The sequence below is a fragment of the Dama dama genome, chromosome 15 (genome assembly GCF_033118175.1).
Source record: "Dama dama isolate Ldn47 chromosome 15, ASM3311817v1, whole genome shotgun sequence".
NCBI classification, from domain to species: Eukaryota; Metazoa; Chordata; class Mammalia; order Artiodactyla; family Cervidae; genus Dama; species Dama dama.
Genome location: NC_083695.1, coordinates 38,948,455 through 38,962,796, shown reverse-complemented (window position 1 = coordinate 38,962,796; position 14,342 = coordinate 38,948,455). Strand labels below are relative to the sequence as shown.

The following is a 14,342-nucleotide window of genomic DNA, read 5'->3' as shown; positions in this document are numbered from 1 at the left end:
TTCTATTGTGGCACTTACCATGACCACCTTTGTCCTAAAATGTAAACTGTGGCCACTGCTGGTGGAAGATGCAGGCCCCACAAGTGTGATGACCTCTGCAATCACTGTAAACAGGGCTCATCTACTTTGGGATTATATTAACTTGTAAGATTGTTTCTTCCTCCATCTCTCTGCTTTATTTAATGAAAAAGGTAGCACATGCTGAACTGTAAAATACTTAGACAATTCAGAAGTGTACAAAGAGAACTGGCAGTGAGAAGCCAATGACAATGGCTTTCAAATTTTTTACGATGCCCCACAGTAAGAAGCTCTTCAGTATTCTCGCCTGGAGAGTCCCATGGACGGAGGAGCCTGGTGGGCTACAGTCCAGAGGGCCTCAAAGAGTCAAATACAACTGAAGCAGCTTGGCACACACAAGAAGCACACTGAACAATCAATCCAGTGCACACATACTCCCATGCACATCTGAGCTCTGTGAAACAATACTTGCCCTTATCACAGGCCACGTGTTCTAGATTTGCTATTTTCATTTTTTTCAAAATTATTCCTGAACATATCCCTGCAAGAATCAATGATCGTAAATTCTGTGTTGAGAAAAAAACAAACAAAAACAGATCCTTGGCCCCAAGGCCCTTTCCAGGGCCTCCCTTAACTTCTAGCTGGTCTTGATGTTAACATTCCAAATGTCTTAGAAAATTCAGTACATGCTATGCTTGTATTACTCTTCCCTGGTTTTTCATTGTTAGGTGTTACCTCTCCACTTCCTGCCCTGGAAGACGAAAATGTAACCGAACCACTCCCCTCACACTCCTTTCCCATATCTCCACTCCAATCACACCCACGGCGACACTAATTTTCAGAGTCTACATTATCAGGACCACGTGAGTCATCACAGTGAGCCATGTAAGCCACGATTACTTTTCCTAGACAACTTTTTGTTCTCTAGAGTTAATAATTCTCATTTTTTCTGTTTAATTTTCTATGAATTATTAATATTCAATCCCAAATTCAATTCAATTGTCAGTTGTCCAAATCTCCTCTCAATAAGTTCACTCACATCAGATGTTCTATTTCTAGTTCTTCTTCCAGAAGAAATTTCTCCTGGAACCTTCTGAGCTACTTTAATCTGGACTGGTGCCCAGAACTCCCTTGGCCTCATTTGGGATACAGCCTATGAAAGAGCCGGTCTTTGCTCACATTTGTGGAAGAAATCTTCAAGGCAAAAGGAAAAATTTTCAGACCTTGTATGTCTGAAAACATCTTTATTTTACCTTCATTTGTGAATAAAAGTTTGGCTGTGTATAGAATTCTAGGTTGGGAGTCATTTCCACTGAGAACACTAAAGGCAGTGCCCTACCATCTTCTACATTCCAGGGTATTGAGAAGTCTGAAACCACTCAGATTCCTGATTTTGTATTAACCTAGTTGTTTCTCTCTGTAAACTTGTAGGACCATCCCTTTCTTCCCAGCACACTGACATTTCAAGGTAATGCTCTAACTGGTCAGGGTACTGGCCTATCTTCATCCACTCAGCTCAACATCTGATGAGTCCATCTGATATGGAAACCTATATCCTTATAGGAAATTTTTTTCTGGGTGATTTTCCCACTTGCATTTTTCTCTGCAACTCCTATTAATGGATAAGGGAACCTGAGCTGATTCTTTACCTTACCTCTTCTGCTCTATATTCCATCTCTTCTTCATCTTTCTTGTCTATTTTCCAGAAAACTCTTTCAAATTTATAATTATTCTAATGATTTGATATTTTTCTCTGCCCTTATTCTTTAAAAATTTTATATATATATTTTTTTTGTTTCCTAAATGTTCCTTTTGTATAATATCCTATTCCTATTTCATAGGTACTTCTTTTATCTCTCTGAGAAAATGTCTAATTTTTTTCAAAATATTCTCCAAGTAGAATATTTATCTCAAGTTGCTCCCCCGCCCCATTTGTTTTGCTTCCTTTCACGTTAGGTACTTTCTTCAGGTATTAGCAATCATTGGTAATCCTCATGACTAAAAGTAAATGCCTAAGAATTGACTAGAAGCCCTGAGTCCCTGGGCAGGTGAGTTTCTGTGCAGGGCGATCTGGCTGGCCCATCTGGTAGAAAGTCCCTGTTGTCAGCATCTTTAGTTCTTTCCTTTTAGGTCGGTCAGGTTCCTCAATGAGGGCTCTTAATCTCCTGCTTGGAAGGTAAGGGGCTGGCTGTCAGAGTTCTAGAAGCCAAGTGGGATAGAAGGCTGGGGAATGGAGATGTTCTTCATATGAACTACTAAGAACAACTGGAATCTCCCAGGCCCTTGGTTTTTCCTTCAGTAGAGGGAATCTCCAATGTCCTGCTAAAGGGAAGAGGCAGTCACCAAGCACCATGGAGAAAGGAAAGGGGTTTAACCACATGAACTGCCTTCAAACAGTTCTTATATTTAGCCACCTCTGAGGCTCCTCCCCTTCAAGCCACCCTGAAACAATTCCTACATTTCAAAGTGGGTCACTCACCCATCCAATTCCTGATTTGCACATTTTTTCTTGCTTTTGTTTCCTTTGCCATTCTCCATGTCCTTGTAGAGTGATTCCTTTTTGAAAATTCCCTTTATCTTAACTTTTGTGGGGTTTTAGGATAAAGTAAAATTAGGCGTGCTCACTCAATACACAGATCTCTGGGAAGATTTCAAAAATATCTTAGTTGCCATCTTTTTACTGAGCAAAGTTAAAAAAAAAACAGGAAGTACAATTTATAACCATATAAAAGGACAAATGAGATTTTGTGGATGTAATCAAGATGAATAATCAATTTACTTAAAATAGGGAAACTATCTGAGTGGGTCCAATGTAATTAGATGAGCCCTTAAAAGCAGAGCTTTCTCCCAGCTGAGGGTAGAAGTAGTCATATTCCAAGTATGCAGAAGGATGCAATGCATTGTTGCTGGATCTAAGACAGAGGAGCTACCTGCAAAGAGCAGAGAGAAGTTCCAGCAGTTCAGGGGAGCCCTGGCTGACAGTTAGCAAGGAAACACAGCCTCAGTTCTAAAACAAACAGCAAGGAGCTAAATTCTGCCCCAAATCCTCCCTCCAGGAATGAACACAGCCCTGCCAACCCCTTGATTTGGGCCATGTGAGAGCCCCAAGCAAAGAACCCAGTTGAACTGTGCTGACCTGACAACACCACCCACCCATATCCTGAGCTAAAACTCTACCAAGTTATTCTGCTGGCTCCTCCCTGCCTCATTCTCCAAACTTAGCCACTGACCAAGATTCAACCTTTCCACCTGAACTCTGAGGCTCCCAGTACTTGTATCTGCCCACAGGCCGATCCCCAGGAAGCGCAGCCATATTCCCAACAGAGTTGGGGGCCCTGCTGCACCTCTAAACAGCGCACCATAGGCCTTCGACTTTCCAGGTCCTCAGAGCCCACTGTGTACTGGGGACCATTCACAGGCCAAAGAACAGGGAAGCCCAAGGTGAGAGGTCTAGGAAGAGACAGGTGACTTTCAAGGGAAATGGGTAAACGGGATGGTCATAAAGGCAGGCCAGTAGGCTGCCTCACTGCCCAAGGGAATCTCACACACAGGAAGGATGTCATGTCGTGCCTCAGCCTAGGGGCACTATTACTCTTAGAGGGGAAAGAGGGCCTCAAGTCCACAGGCTCCCCACTTGGTTCCGACTCACCCTCAGAGTCAGAAGTGTCTAAGTCCTACTCTAACCCATGCCCCTTAGGACCAACTCTCCACACTCAGGGTCTGCCACAAACAGTGCAAAAATGGACATGGTGACAGCAACTACCACAGGGGTCCGGAAGTTTGACTCTTCACCATGGGAAAACACGACAAAGTCAGCCGGGAGTTAGGCTGGGCCCCTCAACCCCCTACCCACCGTCCCTCATCACCGGGTGACAAGCCCTGCCACACAGGTGTGGGGGAAGGGAGGTTCCGAGCTCAGAGACTCTCAGGCCCTCGACCGCCGGACCTGGGAAGGCCTCCAGGTGGAAGTCCAGGAACACCTGGGCTGCCAGCTCTGAGCCCCACCGGGCTGTCCAATGGGCCTGGGATTCTAAGAGCTTGGCTTCCTGTCTGAAACTCTGTTTTTAACCAACACTGCATTATGAGCTTCCACCACCAAAACCCCACAACCCCCAGACCTGCTGAGTCTGAGGAGCACCAAGGGGCCCCTCGCTGATCTGGGGAGGAGACATCTGTCTCCCTCAGTGCTGACACTAGGAAAGAAGTCAAGGGACGGAGGGACGTGGGACAGAGGAAGCAGTGAGGCGAGGACTCAGCGGGAGACATGCTGGGCCTCGAATGGAGGTCACCTAATCCAGCGATTTTCAAACTTACTATTTTTATTACTTTTTAAGCTACAGGAGCTTTTGTACAAAGAGACTCTGACCCAGAAACCCAGCATGAAGTGTGCAGAGCAGTTCTCTTTAAGTGGCTAGGGGGAAGGGGAGGCTCTATGACATACATGCTTGAAAATGATGGGTCTGGCCCAGCTGATCCCAAATTCCACAGAACAGGGGAATCACTCAAGGAGCTTTTTCCAAACTGCACATGGAGACTCGTTCAGTAGTGAATGTGACAGACCTGGAAAGCCACATTTTTAAGAGCTGTCCTTCACAGCAGACAGTTTGAAGGGACTCCCGACTGGCCCAATCTGCAACTGTGTGTGCATCAGAACAAATAATATTAATGCATTTTAACTCACTGGATAAAGTAGGAACCCATGAGTCCATTTTAATACATATAAATGGACAAATAATATATAAATGGAGGGGAAGGGAAAGTTCTTTACAGCAGAAGGATAAATGTAAAAATTCATGTCATTAAATCATCACCATTCAGTAACCATAGAATTTGAGGTTGGGGAATTCCAGAATGACAGAAATAACTGATAATGGGTTCTTAAGTCTGTTCTGGCTATTATAACAAAATCCCAGACTGGACCAAACTGACAGACCAGGCAGCTTCTAAAGTACAGAAGTTTATTCCTCATAGTTCTGAAGGCTAGGAAGTCTAAGAGTAAGGCACCGACAGGGTGGGGTGAAAGCCTCATCCTGGTTCAAAGCTGGCACCTCTTCACTGCGTCCTTACATGGTGGAGCAGCAAGGGAGCTCTGACGGGTCTCTTGTAAGGGCACTAATCCTATTCTTGAGGACTCCACCCCCATGACCTAAGCTCCTCCCAAAGGTTCCGAGTCCTAACATCATCAAGACAGGCACCACACAGAGTTTCAATATGTGAATGGGCAGGGTGGGGGAAACACACAAAAACATTTAGACCGTAACAGGCTCTAAAACTAGTCAATGACAGTTTGATTAGAAACAGCATGTTTACATGGTCTCAAAGTATCTCCCCATAGAACACTTATTAATTACAAAGACCATGATAGTAACTTAGCAGTGGAGAAACCCTGCAGATATCACCTTTAACGGAATGACCACCACTGTCATCACCAGCAATGAGTCAAGCCAACGGCTGTCCCTCCTGACAGGATGCACTGAGGAGAAGTCATTTCTGTGGTGTTCCTGGCGAAAATGCATAACCTGAGTCTTACCTTGGGGAATGATCAAAAAACAAACAAAACAAATGCAGAAAGAGTTTACAAAATTAACTTGCCTCAAGTAAAATGTAGAAGTTGTGGCCATGTTTCTTTTAAAAAAGAGAAGAAAACATTTGGGCAACAAACAATCCTGGGGCCCAAAGAGAGATCTTGAAAATGATACATCAGGCAAGTCATGCCTCACCTGCCTGCCCACACAGGTGAGAGATGGCCAGGCCACCCACAGCTGCTGCCGTTTTACCTCTCAAAGGACTGTGGGGAAGGAGGCCGGGCACCGTGCTGGCCTCCCAGGGGCCTTCCCTCTGCCGCTGAATGTGAAACCACCTGTTTAAATGAGAATGGGGAGCCCTGAGCCCAGGTAACCACAGCAAGCCTGTTTCTGAAAACCCTATGTGTACATGAAATGTCTACATTCACAAGCAGATGCACACAAGATGTGGTAATCCGGGCCCAGTTTAAAGTGACATCTCCAACATGGACAAGAACCCATGAACCCTACATGCTGTGATCTCTGGACCTCAGGACCCAGGGGACTGGGCCTTTTGTCCACCCTGAGGTTCTCCACAAAGGGCTTGAGGCAAGGCCACAGTCACGAATGAATGAAGCCAAGTGTCCAGCAACCCATGAGTGTACTAACTCGCTCTGCGAGTCCCTGGGGGGAAAGGCTTTTACTGTGGGAGATGAACACCTGGGGACCTGTTTCTACATGTCCTGGCTGCTGCTGCTGTTGCCAGGCACCTAGAGTGGGGCTGTGGAGACCGAGAACTCGAGTGAGACCTGCACCTGACACAAGGGGCTCAGGACACGCTTCCCCCTGCTAAGTGGTGTCAGGCAGGTGCAGGAGGGCAGGACGGGGCCCAGGAAGGGAAGAGGCGGCAGGAAGCTGGTCAGGAAATGTTCCCTAGAGCGGCAGCTTTAACCACTACAAGCCAGCATGGTGGCAGCCAGGAGTCTCAACAGAGCTCTGGGTCAGGCCCTGTGGATGGCACCAAGGCACAAGCACTCGGGGGGCACCCCCTAATTCTGCCCAGAGCTGACAGGGCTCGCCAAGCTCTGAGCAAGGCTGCCAAGCCAGGGCAGAGCCTGGCTCCTAGCCTCTGAGCAAGGCAAAGAGCCTGGGGTCAGTCTCACAGAGGGAAGAAAGCAAACTTTCCCAACAAGCTATAAAAGGTGAAGCCTCCTGGACAAAATAAGTAAAATGAAATGCGCTGAAAATGTAGAAGAGAAGAAGAATAAGCAGGGAGGGGAAGGGAGAAGCAGATTTTTTTTTAAAAAACACAAATCAATGATGGGACTCTAATGAAAAAAGCTGAGAAAAATCTGCAAAGAGATTAGAAGCTTAGTACCTAAAACAGTTCCAGACAGCCAGGGGCATCCCCAGGCTTGGGGCCCCACACTCACCCCCAGAGGCCCTCCACCCACCTCTACCTAAAGGCAGGGGGAGGGCAGGCCATCTTAGCGAAATCAGGAAAATCATTTCAAGCATTTTTCCCGCTAAAAAAAATACTACAAAAAAATAAACTTACAGTCTGTTTTCTGGACTATTTATTTGAACGTCAACATATACCAAAAATCTTTTTATAGAATGCTTCGTGTGTCTACAAAAAGCAAACAACATTTACAACCTGATTCTGATCTCCTTGTCGCCCAGCTGGGATGGATGGGGTGGGGCAAGTGGCACCAGATGGCCGAGGGAGGCTCTTAGCCCCCTTTCACAAAGAAGGGCTCCAATTACCTCCTAGGCCCGGTGCCCCAGAGTTGACCTCGCCGACAGGCTTGGAGGAGGCACCCGCAGCTGCCAGCTCAGGCGGCTTCCACGGTTCCCAGACCCACCTCCCAGACACCCCCAGTGCCCTGGGCTACCTGCTGCGATCTTCGTGTCCCAGAGACGAGCTGCCAGACCCCTTTAAAGTTGGCAACTTAAAGCAGGGCAGGAGGGTGAAGACAGCTAAACCACAAAAGAGAGAAAACAGTCTTGAAGGTGGGGCAGGGCAGGATGGAGGTGTCTGAGACAGAGCCTCTCAAACTTGAAAGTGCATGCAAATCACCAGGGAATCTTGTTAAATGCAGATTTTGCTTCAGCTGCTGTGGGGTGAGTCGGCAGGGCAACAGGCTCCCAGGTGTTGCCAGCCCGGCCCACTGACAGGCCTGCGGGCAATACTCTGAACCGTGAGGGTGTAAGAGGCCTTGAGTGAAAAGAAACAGCGCTGACGGAGCCAAAGGACCTTTAGGGCAAGTGACAGGGGCAAGCTCACCCATCTTAACTAGGGATGTCATCAGCTTTCTTGGAGGGATGTTTTAACTGTGGAATTTATTTGGTATTTTAGTGCATCCTCACAGGTTATTTTTATTCCCATTTCACAGCTGTGGAAGCTACTCTAACCAAATGTTTATCAAAGCTGGGCTCCCTGCCCCTTGGATGTTTTCCAAGAGCACAGGCCTCCTGTGACGCAGGGCAGGGCAGAAGCACAAAGCCCAGAGCTGTGACAAGGAGGCCAATCCCAGCCCAGCAGACAAAGACAGGAAAGCCAGGGAACACAGGAGGCCCCCCAGGGGGTAGAGGTTGGGTGGGGAAAGGCAGATGAAGGGCCAGAAACCCATTTTGCCTCCTGGAATTTTTAACAAAATAGAGACAAAATGTAACCTCAGCCTCCTACCCCCTACTCCCCTAACTCCCATCCCCACCTCCCAGAACTAAAGAGGATATTTAAATACAGAGGGTATCTCTGTCTTATAAGTTTTATTTCTACTTTTAACAGCCTGGCCTCATTTTGGCAGGACATAAACAGCCTTCATTCCCCCCTCCCAGGTTTACCAGAGACGGAGTGTGGTACGTCCAAGAAAAGGGTCAACGCTATTGTCTAAGGCAGGACTGTCTGTCTGAGTGGGCTCCCAATGCCACACTCAGCCCCGAGGGCTGCCGTGTGCTTTTGGGCTCACGGTGGGTGGGTTTCCCTGTGAAAGCCACAGACATCTGGGGAGGTCATCATCACCACTGCCAGCCCCTCAAGAACCTGAGGGAAAAAAAACCCTGGGAAGAGATGCCCTCCGTTAACCCCGTCCAATGATATTTCTCCCAAAAAAGTACCCAGAGTTGGCGAGAGGGGCTCAGTGTAGTGAACGAGCATTTTGGACTTAGGTTCATAGAACTCAAAAAGAGTCACGGCTCAAAAACAACCAAAGTTCATCTGAGCAACCTTTCCATTTTCCAGAGACCTTTGCCCATGGAAATGAGTGACCGAGGTCACCCGGAAGGCCAGCAGCACAGCTGGGACACAACGTTTCACCTTACCTCCCTGTGCTTTTCCGGAGCAGCATGCTGCCTCACTCATGGCCTTTCCCACCCTCATTTGGGCCCAACTACCCTAAACACTGGGCTTCCCTGATGGCTCAGCAGTAAAGAATCCGTCTGCCGATGCAGGAGACAGGGAGTTGATTCCTGGCTTGGGAAGATCCACTGGAGAAGCAAAAGGCAATCCACTCCAGTATTCTTGCCTGGAGAATTCCATGGACAGAGGAGCCTTGTGGGCTACAGTCCATAGGGTCACAAAAGAGATGGACATAACTTAGCGACAGAACGACAACAAACAAAAAACCCTAAGAGGTGCATCTGTGTTTCAACATATATGACAGCGAACCTAGCTGTTTTTATTGAGTCTGGTTCAACATTTGCTGCAATAAGGGCACTCCAAGGAGGCAACCCTATCCAGGCCTGGGACCTGCTTCCTAATATATAAGGTTGGCTGATAAAGAGTCAGATAAGACAGCCAGGCTGATCTCAAGATGGATGGGTTTTGGAAAGATAAAATAAAATGCTAAACACGGAAAGCAGTGAGAGCTCAGGAGTTCTCATACCAAACAACTCTATGTCAAAGGCAGGGGGACAATTACAGACTTCGGCTGCAGTTAAGAAAGTTGGAGATTTGTGACCTGGGGCAGGCACACTTTCAGAAAGAGTAACCCTCTTTCCAGAGTAACCCTCAGCTTGGGCTGTGACCTCACACTGGGTAAAATCAGACCCCCCAGGAGGAAGCTCAATTTGCCTATCAAAAACTGAGGATAAGAGATATTCAGATGCAAAGGGGCAGGGGATGATGGGTGTGTATGTGTGTGTGGGTGTGGGTGTGTGTGTGTGTGTGTGTGTATGAGGCGCGTGCACACTATGTCATGTCCAACTCTTGCGGCCCCCGCCAGGCTCCTCTGTCCGTGGAATTTTCCAGGCAAGAATTACTGAATACCACAAACATAGAGACCCTTCAAAAGAAAGAAAAAAAAAAAAAAAACACAAAAATCACTGTTTTCTCAACTACCCCTGCCACTAAATGCTAAGTTTGTCTTGACATGACTCTTTCATGCAGAAGGACCAGGAGGTAAAGGAAGATCACATTTTGCACTTGGGAATGGCTTTTTCTGCCAAAGATCAGAAGGACAGTGCTCCCAAAGGCGTCCGTGAATTCAGTCCTTCTTCTCTCACACGTCTTCAGTGGCACAAACAGGCGAGCCCTTTCTCTGTCCCCACTGTACAAGCCAGCAGCACTGTGATCCAATAAGATGGCAAGACCCTCTTTAAACAAAGAGAAATCTCAGCACCACTGGGAAGCCGGGGGTCCAGCTGAGGGAAGTGACGGTACAGCAAGCAGACCGCACAGCATCGGCTCAGTGGGGAGATTCATGTCACAAGGGCTTCCGCTGGTGCTGTGTGCCCGCTGCCTGCTGCCTGCCCAGCCTGCCACCGCCTGCCTGAAATTCAAGAGCCTGGAGATGGCAGAACAAAGAAAAATGGCTGTGGCTCAGGCAGCGAGGAGGCTGCAGGCCGGCCGGCCAGCCAGCAGGCTTTTCTGCAGCTGAGTACTCCAGCCAGGCACAGGGACACCGGGCGCTGGGGTACAAAGGAAAGTGGGGGCCTAAGACTGACAGCTACCCAGGCACACGCCTGGCCCCCACCCAAGGATGCAGCTGGGCCGAGAGAGCTCAAGCAGAAACCCACTCCCAGAGGCAGTGGGCAGGTGGCTGGGCATCCCCACTCCTTCCCCAGATGCTCAGCACTCTTACCCAGGGAGGTTCCAGGCAGAACCTGGGGACTTGAGAGGGAGGAAGGGGAGTCTTGACAGAGGTACCCAAAGGGCAGGATCCTTCCAGACTTCCGGTGATGGGGAGTGCTGAGAGAGGGCAGGGTCGGGCTAGGCAGCTCACCCAGCATCAGAGAACAGGAGAGGGGCCCTGGAGTGGCTAAGATCTGTTCACCAGAGGACTTCTATTAAGCATAATGGGCTCCCACTGCCAGGAACAATAGCTGCACTAGCCACCCCCTCTCCTCCTCCCCTCCCCTCCCCCCAAAATTGTTCACAATGGGAGGCAGCAGGAAACGGGGCAGAGCCCATGAATAGTTCCACTGTCAGGCCCCAGGCCCCACCTCCTCAGCCCCACAGGTCAGCCCTAGCTGCCACCCGGCCACAATAGAAACTTGTATGCCGCCAAGCTCCAGGCCCCATACAATAGAGCTGTGGGCATGGGAAGCTGTGGACTTCTCACGGGGCGGCATGTAAGGGCAATGGTGGGAGAGACAGGGCAGAGACGCAGGCCTCAGACTCACCAGGGCAGGGTCATACCGAGCACATGGCTTTTTAGGGGAGCTATCTGCCAGCCAGTCCCAAAATCTCCTCCCTTCTTGCCCTGTCCTGTCTAGGCATGAGGTCGCCAGAGCCAGACAGGGGAATATTATGGTCATTTCAGGGACACACGGTGGCCACAGGGGTGGAGAAACTGCCAGAGCACTCTCAAGACCCCCAGAAGGATTCCCAGTAGACATGAACCCTCAAACCCACCCCAGGAAGAAAACCTCACCTGCCCTCACCCCCTGCATCTACTCTTCAAGGAAGCTGCCTGCTCAAAACAGAAAAACTCATCTATTATTTACACCAGGTGCCCTCTAGACCAGCTTTTAAAATCACAAGGTGGCAGTCCTCTCCAGAGCAACCTGAAGTTGCACAAAGCCAGGCAGGGCTGCTGGGCAGGTAGGAGATGGGGGATCTCAGGGCAGCAGATGGTCTAGTGAGACCTGGACAAGAGGCTTCACACCAACCCCTGAAACCTAAGGAGGATCTTTTCTTCTAAAAACTGATTCGCAGCTCCTTATTTGTTTCTCCAAGACTCCAGGCTTCATACCCAGCTCAATTCCTGCAAACTCCTGGGGTCACTCAAGCCCATGTATGAGAAGTTCCCCACTCCCAGCCTCCCCAGACCCTCCCCGGCACTGACTGCCTTCTTCACACTCTTATAATCACACTTTTGGGTGCACAGGCTGCATGGCCCACGGGGCACACCCAAAGGCCACACACACCAGGGGCTCCAGAGGCAGGCTGACCTGAGCTGAACCACATGGGAACCACCCAGCAGCACAGCCCCTCCAGCTCTAGGGTCTGACGGCATAAACACAAGATCCTTCCACAAGGAAAACTCAGAAATGTTCATTCTCCCTCTTGGAATCAAAACGGCATGTTTCTTTTCTGGTCAAGCACCCCATGCCTGGATTCCCCATCTAGCCATCACTACAACAGACCTCTGAGTGTGTACATGCAAGGCATTCCTGCAGCGTGGCTTGTAGCAGCAACCGCTGACAGCAAGCTCAGTGTCCATCCATAGGGGGCTGATAAAGTGAACCATGATTGACCACACAGAGGAATACCATGCCACTGTTAGAAAGAATGGCCTGAACTGCGTGTGCTGAAATCGAACAATCCCAAGATAAACTTGAGGGTAGAAATCGGAACACTGTTAGGTGTGTACGGCTTGGGGACAAACAAGAGGAGGGCAGACACGCTCCACTAGGCACCCAACATCTGGTGATGCTTATTTGGCCTCAGGGGAGCAGAAGTGAAGGAGTCGGGGGTGGAAACATTAATTTTCACTACATATCATATCTTTGAAACAAATATGTATTTTTTAAAATAAAACATGTATTTTTAAAAATAAAAAAAGTTAAAACTGAATTGACATTTAAAACCCCTTGTTTATAGCACAAAAAATTTGGCTTGTAGCTCTCTGCAGGCGGTTCCCTAGAACAAGAAGCGGCTGGGGGGTGGGTGGGGGGGTGTCAGTCTTTGAAATAAAGACAGACATACCAACTCATAGAGCTCCCTGCTCACAAGTCCTCCCCAGGTCCCAAAATAGAAAGTCTTCCTAGGAAGACCAAGAGCGGATTCTGACTAAGGCAGAAGGGAAACCTAAGTTATTCCATACAGAGGACCATCTGTAGCCAGGTCCACTCAGTCTGTGATGAGACTGTAAGACCCCCAGGATCAGTGGGTGCTGAGTCACAGGCATCCCAGGCTTAGGCAGGGACCCTTCTCAGGGCCCTCCCCAATCATCAGTGAGGCTCAAGGTCCTCGTGTTACGAACCCATCCCAATTTTAGCAGCTGAAGAAAGCTGTTTCAACAGATTTCTAGGCCTGGCCCAACTCCAAGGACAGGCTAAAAACAGTTTTTCCAAAATCCCAGCTCTAAACTCCAATCCCTTAACCACTAAACTCCCTGCACCTTTCAGGAAATGCAAGCTGCAAAATGGAGCTATGAGATGGGTGTGCACACTTGTTCCTTACTAAAGGGATACATGCATGTTGTTTAAAAGCCTACTTTAACTGACACATCAATAAATAGTCTGCACTCAGAAGCACTGATGTATTTCCTCCGAGTGATTTTCCCCCTAAGGGACAACAGAATAACTATCTCAGTCTCTCTCCTGCTTCTGAGGGGTATGACACAATGCCTATTAGAACCAGGATGGGCCAGACCATTGGAGTGAGGCCACTTAGAAGGCAGGGAGCTTCCTGTATGGAGCTGTCTCTACCTAGCAGAGGTCCCCTGCCCCACCCCCAGCCCACCACAAAGATCCCCTAAGGACTTGCAGAGTGCCCAGGCCACAGAGAAAGGTAGCTAGACATGGGGGAAGTATAAGTTTGGCTCCCCTACTCTGTAAGAGGCTTTCTGATGAGTGTTCAATGTTCAACAGGAAGGCTGGAAATAAAGGAGTACAAATGAGACTTCATGACAAGCAGAATCACGCAGGCAGCTGGAGCCCTCAGACCTCAGCTACTGGAAACAAGTTCCTGGCCCTTCAGAGGGCCCTCAGGAGCTGTGGTCCATCAGACCACCAACCCTCCATCAGATCAAGGCTGGTCTCTCCCACGGTCTTTGTGCATGAGTGGGCAGGGCTCTCACACCCAGGTAGGCACTGATGCTCAACACACTGAATCCCAGCTGGCACCTCCCCCTTGCCCCCCCAACATCTGTCTTCCCATGGAGAGAGTATCAGGACTCCCCAGCCCAGAGGAGCCCCAGAGAGATCTGCACACCGCACCCTTGCACCAGGGTACACGCCACTGGCTCCTCCCTACTCCCTTGGGAATGAATACCTCAGCACAACTACCAGCCCTTTTGTTGTTGACAGGCCCCTTGTTTACATCATTACTTGCATTTCACAGGAAGCAACCAGGACAAAGGAGAGCAGAGGCAGGACGGGTGCACAGAGCCACTGTTCCCTGCTGGGGTGGAAGCCAGCCTTCAGGAAGTGCAGAAGGCTCCGCACCCCGCAGCCAGGAGGTTTTCTCCACACTCCCCTTTTTTCTCACAACAGCGGGTGGCCTCGTTCCTAAAAAGCTGGCTACTGAGACACGAGCACCTCCAAGAGTAGCAGACACACCCAACAGGGTCATCAGTGCAGGTGTGAGCAAAGAGACAAGAAGGGCAGAGAGAACCAGGAGGATGGGAAGGCCACAGAGAGCAGATGGAA

At 49.1% G+C, this 14,342-nt stretch overlaps 1 protein-coding gene across 2 annotated transcripts in view; it reads right to left on the bottom strand.

Moving 5' to 3' along the window:
• The window catches only part of TSPAN14 (tetraspanin 14), a 52,922-nt gene that overhangs the window by 31,540 nt on the left and 7,040 nt on the right, over positions 1–14,342 (bottom strand). Inside the window, exon 1 of one of the 2 annotated variants that reach the window (XM_061161945.1) lies at positions 7,418–7,554. The exons of the other annotated variant lie outside the window; for it this stretch is intronic. The gene's annotated coding sequence lies outside the window, so the exon portion shown is untranslated. Of the gene's footprint in view, positions 1–7,417; positions 7,555–14,342 lie in introns of those variants that run through there. 2 annotated transcript variants of the gene reach the window in all.